Genomic DNA, 14,213 nt, shown 5'->3' with positions numbered 1-14,213 from the left:
CACTGCCTTGTACAATAACTCATGCCAAATTTCTTTAAGATATCGCTTTAAATGAAAAAGTTTTCCATTCAAGCACTTAAAGCCGACCGATCAGTTTGTATGGCAGCTATATGCTATAGTGATCCGATTCGAACAATTTATTCGGGGATCGCATTACTGCTTTGTACAATACACCCATACCAAATTTCTTGAAGATTTCTCTTTAACTGCAAAAGTTTTCCATACAAGCACTGAGCGACTAGTTCGCTGCCTTCAAGCCGCAATGTATTACTACATACAACGCTACTCCTACTGCTTACACAAACCATCTCTCGACTGCAGCTCTTGCTCATTCTAATTTTTCGCGAAATTCCAAAGACACTAAGCTTTCAAGTGGCAAATTCGAACAAAAGCGACGCAACCAACGCCCAACTGCAGCAACGGTTGCAAGCCGCATGAATGCACATATGTACATATGTAGACACATAGGTAAATATGTAAAATTTGTCCGTCTGTATGCCTGCGGCTTAGCGCAAAAATATTAGGCGGCTGCGAGCGATTTGTGTGGCGTATTAACCTCTTTAATGACGCTGCAACAGCCGACAAGTGGAGCAACGGAAAGAGTAATGTTGCTACTGCTGCAAATTGCAGCTTGTAAACAAATAAATACAGCGGCGAAACAATTTATATTGGAAAATATTGCAAAACAACAAATACCAATGCTGCACAACAACAACATCAACAATTGGTTGCAAGCAATAGATAATTGTAATTGTAACGAATTCCACGAATATGACGCAAAAATGCATACATACACGCATACTCCACATTTATCGTTCACTCTTTGCATGTTCTTTCGTATCAAAATCGTGGCAGGAATGCCGCAACCCACAACCCACCAGCAGCAATGACCAACAACTATTTGTAAATCGAACGTTCAATCGAACGAGCGTGGCAATGCGCACAAGTACACACATACATACATACGTGCATATGTATATATGCATGTACTTACACCCAACTGCTGGCGCTGGTGTGTTCCTCACTCAGGCATGCCGCTCGCCACTCCAAACAGTCCATTGTAATTTAAATGTAATCAAAAATCAATTGAACTAACGTACATACATGCAACAACAACAACAGCACCATCATCAGTTGTTAATATTAACAACAACTTATGACATTAACAACAATATGTAGCCACTGCCCACAACTGATCGCTTGTTGCATACAACGAAGCATGTGATTTTGGTTGTTGTTTTTGTAATGTTCCAGCAGGCTGTAGTGCACATCCGACGATTTGTAAGTAGCTTCATCGATCCACTGTGAGAAATCAATCTGTAGGCTGTAAGATCTGACAAAAACTGGTGCAAGTTGTTTAGAAAATCAGAGCTTTCTAGCGAGTTCTAGACACCAACTTACTGCTAAGCAAGAATCTGATTATTGGCTATGTACCCAACGGATCGGGAAAAGCTCCCGCTGAACCCTTCCGTTGGTGCCGACTGGTGATAGATGCCACAGTATCACTACGGCGGACTGTTCGCCCCTGTTGCAGTTGGGCGGTATCTAGCTAAGGTCTGACTTGGGTGTTCGTTCAATAGCACATCATTTAAATAGTATGATCTACCATGGTTGAGGGTACCAAAAATGGCTGGATCTTCCATACCGAAAATCAGCCTGTAAACAGCCCAGTCTCGAAAGCAGCTGACGGATGCCTGTGCCCTTGAACTTGAGAAAGTTGTGGTGCAGGAAGGCACCAGCATCGACCCTTGTAGCGGTAGTATTCATACAAAGCAGGGAGGAAAGGGAGATGCGAAAAGTGAACAGAGCTCAGCTGATGTGGTCAGGAACCGCATTATCATTGGCGTGCTGGGCGTGGTTGACTGGATCTCAAGGTCAAGTGAACGAAACAGACAGCTAAGACTCAAAAACTTCATATAACATCTATCAGTCCAACTCCAACAACATTCCACTAGGAAGAACTATTTATTACATATCTAGTAGAAAAGCGACTCTATAGCATCTATCCGTCCAACTTCAACAACATTCCTATAGGAATAACTATTACATATCTAGTAGAAAAGAACGAAATGGACTCTTTAGTATTTAGACTAGGAAAAAAAGGATTTGGTAGTCGACAAAATGTTCATATTGAACTAGAAGTTTCTATCTTTGACCTTAAGTTCTTGCAAATACTTAAAGTCCTGTATTAAAGAAACTCCATTTAGGAATGTGCTGCTGCTGAAACTACAAGCTCATAACAATTTTTAACACATTCAAACTCTGAACAAGCCTTAACCACAAGCTTTCAAATACCTATAATTAGTTTTTAACTAATTAACCTTATCTAAGGGAAGTGAATGGAGTAGGACTAAATGGATATTCATGATCAGGATTTGTCTTTCCTTAAAAACTTAAACTCCCTGATCGAAAATAGTTACTAACAATTCAAAGTTGCATGGTGCGGTCGGAGGTAAAGTTCGATTCACAAAACTTATGCTTTGGAATATCCGATGGCGATATGTTGCAACCCGGGGTAGCACTAAGTAAACCTATTAATTAAAAATGCGGAGCACTCAACTTCTTCGAATCCGAGTAGATTAAAGCTGGAGTGCATTGCTACGAATTTTCCTTTTTCTTAAAATTTAACCCACTTAATATTAGGTTGTCAAAAAAGTCAGGCGGTATTTTCGCTAGTTGGCGCTGAAAGCGCGTAGCTCTAGTTTTATTCGTCGCATCGGGTCATGCTATACCTTTTTGGAAAGCTCATTTCACACGCTAACACGTGTTTGATTGATTGTCGTTTCTTTTAAGTCGTTCGTGAGTTATAGCGTCGCAAACATGGAGCAAAATAAAGAGAAAATACGGCATATTTTCCAGTACTACTACGATAAAGGCAAAAATGCATCTCAAGCCGCCAATAAAATTTGTGTTATCAGTTTATGGACCCGATGACAGTTTCCATTTCGCACAAAGAGCCAACATTAAATTTTGTTTTAAAATTGGTAAAACTTTTACGGAAACGTTTCAATTGATGAAACAAGTTTATTGCGATGTTTGCTTATCCCGTAGCAGTGTGCACGAGTGGTTTCAACGTTTTCAAAGGGGTCGTGAGGACATAAATGACGATCAACATGTGGGCCAATCAAAATCCGTGATCATCGGAAAGTCCATCGAAACTGTAAGTGAATTCATCAAAAATCAGCCGAAATCATCATTGAAATTCATGGAAATGGAATTGAACATCTCCAAAACATCGATTTATCGCATTTTGAGCGAACATTTGGGTTTACGAAAGGTGTGTGCACGGTTTGTTCCACACAAATTGGCTGACGACCAAAAATTGCTCAGAATCCAACATTCGAAGCACGATTATTTGACCAAAAATCAAATTTTAACCATTAACTACTCCCCGTATTCTCCTGATATGGCACCGTGCGACTTTCCCTTTTTCAGAAAAATGCATTTGCCCATGAAAGAAAATGAAAGGAAAGCGTTACGCTGACGTAGAGGCCATTCAAAAGGCTTGCACCGGCATTTGTTCTGTTTTTTTTTTAGTCCTGTTTACTTTGGAAAACACCTTGTATGCTGTAAGTTAAAAATATAATAACATATTATGACTTTGTTGGATTAAGTTGAAATTGTCCTTTAACTTTTTGAGACTCGTAATTCCTGAATAACCTAAAAATATTTAACGTAAGTTTCAATGTATTGTATCAATCTAGAAAAATCTCTAAAAAAGCTAAGTATTTAGTGTATTATACTCTATATACATACATATTTGGAACTTGCTTAGCTAATTGAAAGAAAATGCCTCATATTCTCGCCTAATAAAACATGAGACGAAGTGCGAGTTCGTGTTCGATCTTTCGTAAGCATTTTTGAGTTCTTTCACAACGACATCGAAAGTAAATATTCGAGGTATATTGCTAGTAACTCTGTTTCTATATATTACTCATGAATAATCGCTAAAAATGCTAGATATACCAAATATATTTGGAATTTGTCTTCTGGATAGTTTAAGGAAATTGCGTTATTACTCACTTTATAAAGCTTGAGACAAAGTGCGTCACATTTGGATCTTTGGCAAGGATTTTTTGGCTCTATAACAACAACATTCAACGGATATTAACATGATAAAACATTAGAGAATCTCTGCCGTGGTCTGGTCTTGGTGAACTGGACAATTTTTACGATCAGTTAGCTTAAAGCTTTTCTCTCAGTGTTACATATAAATTTTTTTCACTTTTTGGCGAATCCATCACAGTTTGAGTATTATTGCTACATGAGAACAACAATAATAAATACCACTCAACAATTGAACGCCAATTCTAAGAACAACAACAGTATTTAGTACATAATCTAACATTAACAACAAGAAGGAAACACAAAAACAGCAGAAATTTTGTTCAACAAATTTACGAAAATCAATCAAACGCGGCAGCCGAGTGCAGCAACGTGTAATGCAATCGATTTAATTTTGGGGCGTGTTGCAGCACAAGCGTGCAACAAAATACAAAAACACGCATACCAACTAATAGCCGCAACGCAGCATTTAATTTGTTGATGGCCGCACGACGAAGCGCAAGGCTGACGCCATTACGATGTATGGGCGCTGGGAGCACCAGGTGGTGGTAGTGATGGTGCGACCGGTGGCGGTGGCGTTGCACTTGCGTTGGAGATTGGTTTCGGCTACTCAACAAAACAAAGGCATGTGCTGCTAATAGGTTACGCCACTACACTTGTACTACTAAATACAGTTGCGGTCAATAAAATAGCACCACATTGTAATATGATGTGTTAAAACCATGAACAAAAAAATTTCTCAAAAATATTTCTTTTTTTGACTAATATTTGCATAGTATCACTTTTTCCAGTTGGCTTTCTTTTTCTCAACGCAAATTTTCGAAAGTAAAAAGATAATTTACAGTAATTTATTGTAAATTAAGCATTAATTGCATGCCCATTAAAGATATTTTATGAAAGTAATATAAATTGTATTAATTTTTTGGCAATTAAATGCTTTTAGTAATTGGTTAATATTTGGCAATTAGTTAATTTTATGGCAATTAAGTCTCACTTGAATATTCATTAATTATTTTGTATGAAAATTAGATATTAGTTGATGATTAGTTATTTGTGTGATAATTTAGTACTAATTGACAATTAGTTAATTATATGACAATTAAGTACTAATTGGCAATTAGAGTATTATTTTCGGAAGCATAAAAACATACATACTAACTTAAAGACTAATATAATACTAATGGGAATTAATTATTTTGCAAAGAAATATTTGATAAAATTCCAAGTAATTTACTGACATTTAATACTAATTGGTATTTAATTAATTATTTTTACATAAAAAATATTATTAAACATTTTAAACAAGAGTATAAGATAAATTGTACACTAATTGAGTGACAATTAAGTGTTAATGGACATATAATTAAGTAAAATTTTGTATAAAAACTTGTTTTAAATTTTTAGCTAATTTTCTGACAATTAGGTAGTAATTAGTATTTAATTAACCATTTTACCTTAAAAATATTAATGCACATTTTAATTTCATAGTTTACAGAAAGCGTATCTACTAATTGACTGACAGATAGGTTTTAAATACTTTAATTGTCAATCAGTTATTTATTTTGTAAAGAAAATTTGGTTACCATTATATTACATATATTTTAAATTTAGTTAAGGGGTCAGTAGGGTAATCTTTTTTCCAAAAAAAAAAAAATAATTTTTTGCATTTTCTGTTCCTTTATACTCCTAGAATTATTGTAGAAACCCACCTTACCATTGGATGGTTTCGAAACAGGCCCAAAAATAATAATAACGCTCGATGTTCGGAGCACTTGGAGTGCAAACCTCAAACTTTAAACGCGTTTTTCTCAAAACACACTTTTTTAAACTGGCGGACACGATACCGGTCGAACTACTCAACCGATTTGCTTAATTTTTTTTTTAAATGTTCACAAAATGCCTGGTATCGTATTGACAATGTTATGACAAAATTTATGTAGAAAATATTACTTTTTTATTTAACAACATTTTTTCATGTTTCTAATAGGGACGATAACCATTCACGTACTTTTTAAGCATAAATTGGGTTTTTGTGTTTCAGATGAACCAAACATGAGAAATCATGTCCGCCAGTGAAAAAACGCATCTCATTCACCCAGTCATTTCTCCGACGGATATCATCAAAAAATTCCGAAAAAAAATTCTTTATACACTCCACGATATACCTCATGATATGTGAAAAAAGTTCTATTGTAGAATAAAAATTTCTATGAAAAAATGTCAAAAAACAGACCAAATTACCCTACTGACCCCTTAATTGACCATTGAGACAACTTTTTGGTCAAGCAAATTTAGAATTTATGGTCTTCCAATATCATAAATCAATTAAAACGCTGCAGCATTCAATTGAACATACAATATAGGCCCTTGATACCACAAAAATCATTAAAATTTGCTCGTGCGATTGATTAAGGCAACAACTTCTTCAGTAATTATTTCTGCCTTTATTTTCTGCACGTGTTTTTTTCTTAATCAGTGTACGTATGGCAGGAAGGGCAAGCAACAATCAAGCAATGTTCGAAAATCTCAAGTGTACAAGTGTTTCAGCTTCGCCTTAAAAGCAGCAACATGTTACGGAAGCGAGTTGCAGCCTAAAACATAACTCAAGTGGAGGTTAACAAATCGATGAGTTAAAGGTGGAGAAGCAGGGGACGAGAAAGAAAATTAAAGTTGCAATAATGCATTGCTAACGGATATGCAAGAAAGCAGAGGTATTTATAATGGGTTGTCAAAAAAGTGTTGCGGTATTTATTGAATTTTGTTTTTTTATTGAAATTGTAATGAATTTTTGATGACTCTTGCCCAGCTCTGGACCGATGCTACGGCTGCTACTACGAAAGAGACGACCAATTAAGCGATTTTATCGCAATTTTCGACGACAGGCCTTCCGGAGCGTGGCGCATCTTCGACCACCTCTACACCAGAACGAAAACGTTGAAACCATCGTATGCCGTATTTTCTATTTATTTACCTCCATGTTTGCGACGCTAAATCTCACGAACGACTTAAAATAAACGACAATCAATCAAACACGTGTTAGCGCGTGAAATGAGCTTTCCAAAAATATATAGCATGACCCGATGCGACGAATAAAACTAGAACTACGCGCTTTCAGCGCCAACTAGCGAAAATACCGCAAGACTTTTTTGACAAACTATTATTAGGAACATTGAACTGAAAGGGAACATAACTCAAAAGCTTTTAAATTTTGAAAAAATATAAAAAAACATTATATTCGCATTTTTTCGTTTTTAAACACTTAGCGCGCTTTTAAGCTTCGCCTGAAATACGTGCGCCAATACTATTACTTCTTCAGCCACCTCACAATCAATTTTCAAGTTCGATAAATTTGAATGAGCAAAGTGAAATTTTAATGTCAGAGTCTACCTACTCATACCTTAAATTCGGACTGCATACTGGAAAGCCACCCGGAAAATCGCTTACTTTTCTCTTTCGTGCATTTTCGCACTTTATTCTTCAGCTGTGCCGAGTCCAGCCTTTATTTGTTTGCAGACAAATATCAACAGGATTAGACTAAAGTACTAACTTAGGCAGCGAAGTGTTGATATAAAGAATGTAATAAACGGGAAGCTTATAGAGGTTAAAGAGAGAGCAAAGCTAAGTAAAACCAATAAACGTACATAGATGGGATACAGTGGGACAGTTGTATGAAATCCGTAAATAAGTTATTCTTTGCGACCAAGAAGATGACATAAAGCGGCAATAATCTCACATCTCATTGAATCAGAAATAGTCTTAGAAGCATGCAGCTGTAGATCTATTGGCTACCCACATATAGTATGCTGGGTTCCAGACCACAAAGGAATTCAGGGAAATGAAATAGCTGATGAGATTGCCAAAAGTGCCATCCATCGGACTACCGAATCAGAACAGGAAAAATATAAGACACTGAAAACGATACACAATTAAATTTCTGAAAGTGTTGACTAACCTGTCAGGTCAGATGGAATGCCTTAAGAATATGCAGGATCGCCAAGAGGAAACCACGTATGCTTTTCACTCACATCAGACGGTTGTTGGTCTACGAACAAGTTACAACCTACTGGTATCACATGCGAGCCGGATGGGCATTCGTCTGCCGGATTGGCAGAATGTGTAGGGAAGTAGGTATGAGAGACACTGGAACATCTCCTTCTGTCTGGCTTTTCTAGAATTTATCTTAGATATCTATGAGGTCCGCAGTTCGTCGATTCCCCAGAAACAAACTCTTTATAAATCACCTTAAACACGAAACTTGTGCCATTGTACTTCAGTGTCAAGTACACAATAAAAACCTCAACAACGGACCACCTTTCAGCTATACTATGTAGTTGCACTGTCACTACCAGACAGATATTCAGGCACGCAGACAGTCGGTTGGGCGATGGGTATATAATGCAAGTGACTCCTAAAATTATGCAACACGAACAGATGGTTGCAAAGCAAAAGAAAAATCAAAGTCTTGCCCAGTTGTTATGTAATACCTGTGAGCAGTTTGGGTGGAAAGTGGCTGGGCTTTAACTGCTGGAGACTAGTCTAATGTTTGCAATATAACGGTATTAGATAGTGTTGTCACACACACATTTCCGTAGCAAATGCAATTGCAGCTGTCAAGTACAGTTACACCGAGAGATTGTTGGAAAAGCAGAGCCAAGTCAGGGAAATGCAAGCTAGTTTTATTAGTGATGGAGGATAATTTAGTTAGAAAAGAGCTCTCGGTAGTCTGAATCTAATGATACCAGTTTTGGATTTCGTGTTCTAGTTTACGGAGTTGTTTCGGAGTTCGACACTTCAAGTAACGAGTCAACTAGCTCGGGTTTTTTTTATTGGAATTATGACCAAGTGATTTCACGTCCAACCTATCGCCAAGGTATAGTGCATATCTCGTATAATATCAGCTCAGGTTTTTTATTGGAATTTCGACGAAGTAAATTTCAAGTGTCATCTAGAACCAGGACATTGAGTCTATCTAGTGGATCAAAAATTGCGAAAGGAATTTAAATAAGAAGTAACCTATAAGCTCTACAATTCTATGCTTGTGGGGTATCCTATCCAGTCTTCTATGTCTGTTGGAAAGCAGAGGAAGACCCGTACAAAAGTCGGTTTGAGAAAAAAAATTTGCCACAAGTATCTCACTTTCAAAGAGGTTTCAGAAAACAGAGATATTCGGTAAAACTCAAAAGCTTTCCAAACCTTATTCATTAAAACTAATTTTTCTTAAAGCTTTCGCACAATTCGAAAGAAGTATTAGAAATAACTAAAGGCTTGTGACTCAAGGTCAAGCCTTAAAAGTTCCAAAAGGCCCATGATCTCACACCGAAGCAGCAACAAGTAAGACTTGAGAGACGATAGGGTTTACTTGACCGACCGTTCATACGAGAATCTAGGTCATCGGTTGGCCACCAGGAGGCAGCACCCGCCACAAATAATGGTTTGGGCCGCTGTCACCGCAGATGGGCGCTCTCCAATTATTTTCATCGAGCCTGGGGTCAAAGTAAATGTGACATATTATCGGGAAAATGTTCTGGAGGCTGCTTTGAAGCCGTGGGCAAACAAAAATTTCGGTCGCAAATCATTGACGTTTCAACAAGACTCAGCACCGTCTCACAAAGCGCGAGTGAACCAAGAATGGCTGAAAAACAACGTTCCGAACTTCATTACGACCACACAATGGCTCTCGAATTCACCAGATGCGAATCCAATGGATTATTCTCTCTGGACCATTTTGGAGAGCAAGGTTCGAAGAAAAAAATACACCAGTCTCGAGATGCTGAAGAAAGCCATTGTCCGTGAGTGGGCCAAAATACCGGCAAGTCACATTCGGGCAGCTTGCGATTCGTTTTTTGACCGTCTCAAGACCATAGTTAAGGCAAAAGGTGGTCATATCGAGGAAAAGTGAATTGGGCCTGAATTTATGATTATTTTCACACATTTTGTACTTTAAAATAAATAAAAATAATTTTCCAAACCGAATTTATGGCCTTTTTTAAATACACTTCGAGTGCCGGACCCTGTATAATATGTTTGTAAACTAGGCTTTTAAAAGCTTAATAAAATAGGCACATCAAACCATAAACGTATTGAAAAAGACGCCGTTATTTCACTCGCTGTATACCATAAATTGAAATTCTCACATGGCTTATAAAGTAAAAAACTAGAAAGCTCTACAGAAAGGTTTTGGATCTAACAAGATGCTTTGAAAATACTTATCGTAACAAAACGCTCCTCAGTAGAAAGTAAAGCAGACATTCATTCGGAGCTTTCTCCAAAACAAAGAGACGCAAACCAATATCGTTGTCTTCTTTCAAGATTTTAAAGGCAAGCAGCTAGCATAAGCAACGGATTGTTTACGAAAAATGTTCTGAAATTGCCAATATGTATTGAAACCTAATTGTCGGTCACAAAAAAGCTTCATACAAATCATATAGCTCACAAAAAGCTTCATACTATAGGTATATTGAGTACATATTCACAGTTAGTTACGTACGCCTTCAAAATAGTTTTAGTTTAGACCATTTCTGTTCAGTTTCAGATGCAAATATCTGTTTATGTCAGGGTTTATTGATTAGAAACTATAGCTTCCTGCAAGGCTCTTTTTCGCCTTAAAAAATTACTCTCGAAATAATGAGTGAGCCACTGTATATGGAAATATTTCGTTCGAAATAAAACTTCCTACAGGGTTGCTTTTTACATAAAGTCACTCACACACATAGAACTATGTAAACACTTATGAATGGTTTTGACGGGTGGCTACGAAAGTAAAACGATTCGGTGTTGCAATTGAGCATTTGTGGGTGTTTAAATATGGGTGAAGAACGACTGGTAGGTGTCCTGAATGCATAGTGGAGAGTTCTACGGGCGGGCGGCACCTACAGACGTATGTATATTTGCGCTTGTGTGGCGTTTACAGTAAATAAGCACAGTGTATACACATTTTGGGGGCTTCTAGGGTAAATGGTAATACTGGAGTATGTATAACGGTAAATATATGTATGTGTAGGCAGGTAGATATAATTTCACTCCATACACTTTCGGTTGGGTTGAATTTGTTAGCAACTATTTATTACGGTATAGTTTAATACATGTACATACACAAATACATATACGCAAGCATACATAAATACATATACACACACATACTCTCATGCATATGCATATATATGTACTTATTTGAACAAAAGCTTCTGTAGCAGGGCAGTAATGCAATTCTTTGTTGGTGCAGGTCATGGAACTCTGTCGGCAGCAAAAACTACTATTTACTATTTTCTGTCTGCCACGAATGCATATACATGCATGCATGTATTTGTATGAGTGTGCGTGTGCGTGTGTTGGGTAAATATTGTACAAAGATATTTGCTGAAATTGGAAAATGGAAAAAGTTCAAGTGACTAGCCATGGAAAATCTGTTGCTGTGGAAAATCTGAAAGTTTCTTTGCAGTCGTGTGCTTTGGTATTGGTGCGGAAGCAGCCGGCGGACAAATGAATTTCGTATTTATTGCATTTTCCGTTTCAACTCTTTCATAGAAATTGCAATGCCGCAATTTGACGACGCACTGAGAAGATTTTAGGATGCGAAGCAATATTATTATTGAAAAACAGAAGTTAATAAAATCAAAAAAAAAAAAATAACAAATTATATTCTATATAAAAACAACAAAGTTTTTAACAAATAATTACAAATAAACAAGAAAAAACATAAACTTCGGCTGCACCGAAGCTAGTACACCCTTCTGCATTTCTTTTAGTAACTATGTGGTCAGTTTATATGGAAGCTATATGTTATAGTAATCCGATCTGAACAATTTCTTCGGAGATTACATTGTAGCCTTAGAAAATAATCTATACCAAATTTTGTGAATATATCTTGTTAAATGCAAAAGTTTTCCATATAAGAAATTTTTTCCGATCGTTCAGTTTGTATGGCAGCTATATAATATAGTAAGCCGATCTGAACAATTTCTTCGGAGATTACATTGTTGCCCTAGAAAATAACCTGTGCCAATTTTCGTGAAGATACATCCACAAATGTGAAAGCTTTCCATACAAGCACTTAATTCCGAACGTACAATTTGTATGACAGCTTTATGCTATAGTGGTCCGATATCGGCGGTTCGGATAAATGGGCAGCAGCTTGAAGAGAAAAGGACGTAGGCAAATTTCAGAGCGATAGTATAGTACAACAAGTAAGGAAGGGCTAAGTTCGGGTGTCACCGAACATTTTATACTCTCGCATGGTAAAGTGATAATCGAGATTTCATAATACGTCATTTACATATTTTTCAAATACCGTATTTTTGTAAAGTTTTATTCCGCTATCCTCATTGGTTCCTAATGTATATACTCGTATTATACAGAGAAGGCATCAGATGGAATTCAAAATAGCTTTATATTGGAAGAAGGCGTGGTTGCGAACCGATTTCACCCATATTTCGTACATGTCATCAGGGTGTTAAGAGACTATTATATACCGAATTTCATTGAAATCGGTCTAGTAGCTCCTGAGATATGGTTCTTGGTCCATAAGTGGGCGGCGCCACGCCCATTTTCAATTTTTAAAAAAAGCCTGGGTGCAGCTTCCTTCTGCCACTTCTTCCGTAAAATTTAGTGTTTCTGACGTTTTTTGTTAGTCGGTTATCGCACTTTTAGTGTTTTTGAACATATTCTTTGTATGGGAGGTGGGCGTGGTTATTATCCGATTTCTTCCATTTTTGAACTGTTTATGGAAATGCCTGAAGGAAACGACTCTGTAGACTTTGGTTGACATAGCTATAGTAGTTTCCGAGATATGTACAAAAAACTTAGTAGGGGGCGGGGCCACGCCCACTTTTCCAAAACAATTGCGTCCAAATATGCCCCTTCATAATGCAATCCTTTGTGCCAAATTTCACTTTAATATCTTTATTTATGGCTTAGTTATGACACTTTATAGGTTTTCGGTTTCCGCCATTTTGTGGGCGTGGCAGTGGGCCGATTTTGCCAATCTTCGAACCTAACCTTCCTATGGAGCCAAGGAATACGTGTACCAAGTTTCATCATGATATCTCAATTTTTACTCAAGTTACAGCTTGCACGGACGGACGGACAGACGGACGGACAGACGGACGGACAGACAGACATCCGGATTTCAACTCTACTCGTCGCCCTGATCACTTTGGTATATATAACCCTATATCTGACTCTTTTAGTTTTTAGGACTTACAAACAACCGTTATGTGAACAAAACTATAATACTCTCGTTAGCAACATTGTTGCGAGAGTATAAAAAGACAGTTTTTGGTTCAATTCTATGATTTGGAAATTCAGCTACTTAAAGATTCGGTTGAAAGGCGTTCTAACATAGCTTTCTGGCATCCTTAAAGAGACTTATTTTTTTAGGAGCGATATAAATATGCAATATAGAGAGCGAGGATTGAGAAGCTAATTTTTAAGTGCTCTAGGTCGCAAAGGATTCACCTCAGAAAGTTGTGTCTTGCTTTTGGAACAATTTTATATCAATACACAAACTATTTTAGTCATTGAAGCACATGAAATTGTGTTTAATTGATGAACTGTTGGAAGAGAAGCCGTATCTTGAAATCCTGCGCTAAGACTGCCTGATAATTGTGTGCTATCTTTCGGCTCATTTTTAGTTAGAATAAAAAGCTCGATGTTCTAGAAAGTAAAAATTTTGTGAAGAACAAAAATCTCGACAATTTAAGAAATAACGTTTTTTTTTTTTTTTTTTAAATTTGTAAAATCCAAATTCAACTTCTACCAACAAACATTTTCAGTTTCAGAAAGCTTCAGTTCCACATTTTTTAATTCAGATATTAAAAAAATCAGGATCGTAGAGAAAAAACCGGATTCCGGCATGAATATAGTGAATTCTTGCAGAAAAAAATTTGCAAAAAAAAAATGTTGCAGAGCACCGTGCTCCTCTCAGAATTTCGTGCTCGGAAGGAATTGTGTTCGATTTTCCCCACTACTTCATCTACTTCATGTATAAAAAAAAGGCAATAGACAGCCAAAATTTGAACTGAAAACAATAAAACTTTGTATGAAGACGGGGTTTCAAAGACTTGTTTGCGCCAATATTTTTTTTTATTGCCTAATCTCAATATCTTACTGATCAGCACCAGATTTTTCGCAGTGCTCATAAAAAACTATTT

General features: G+C 36.9%; 1 protein-coding gene across 3 annotated transcripts in view; it reads right to left on the bottom strand.

The window, feature by feature from the left end:
• The window catches only part of LOC120773544 (rho GTPase-activating protein 26), a 204,115-nt gene that overhangs the window by 36,630 nt on the left and 153,272 nt on the right, over positions 1 to 14,213 (bottom strand). The window lies entirely within an intron of this gene.

The sequence above is a fragment of the Bactrocera tryoni genome, chromosome 4 (genome assembly GCF_016617805.1).
Source record: "Bactrocera tryoni isolate S06 chromosome 4, CSIRO_BtryS06_freeze2, whole genome shotgun sequence".
Taxonomy (NCBI): domain Eukaryota; kingdom Metazoa; phylum Arthropoda; class Insecta; order Diptera; family Tephritidae; genus Bactrocera; species Bactrocera tryoni.
This window is presented reverse-complemented; position numbering and strand designations above follow the sequence as displayed.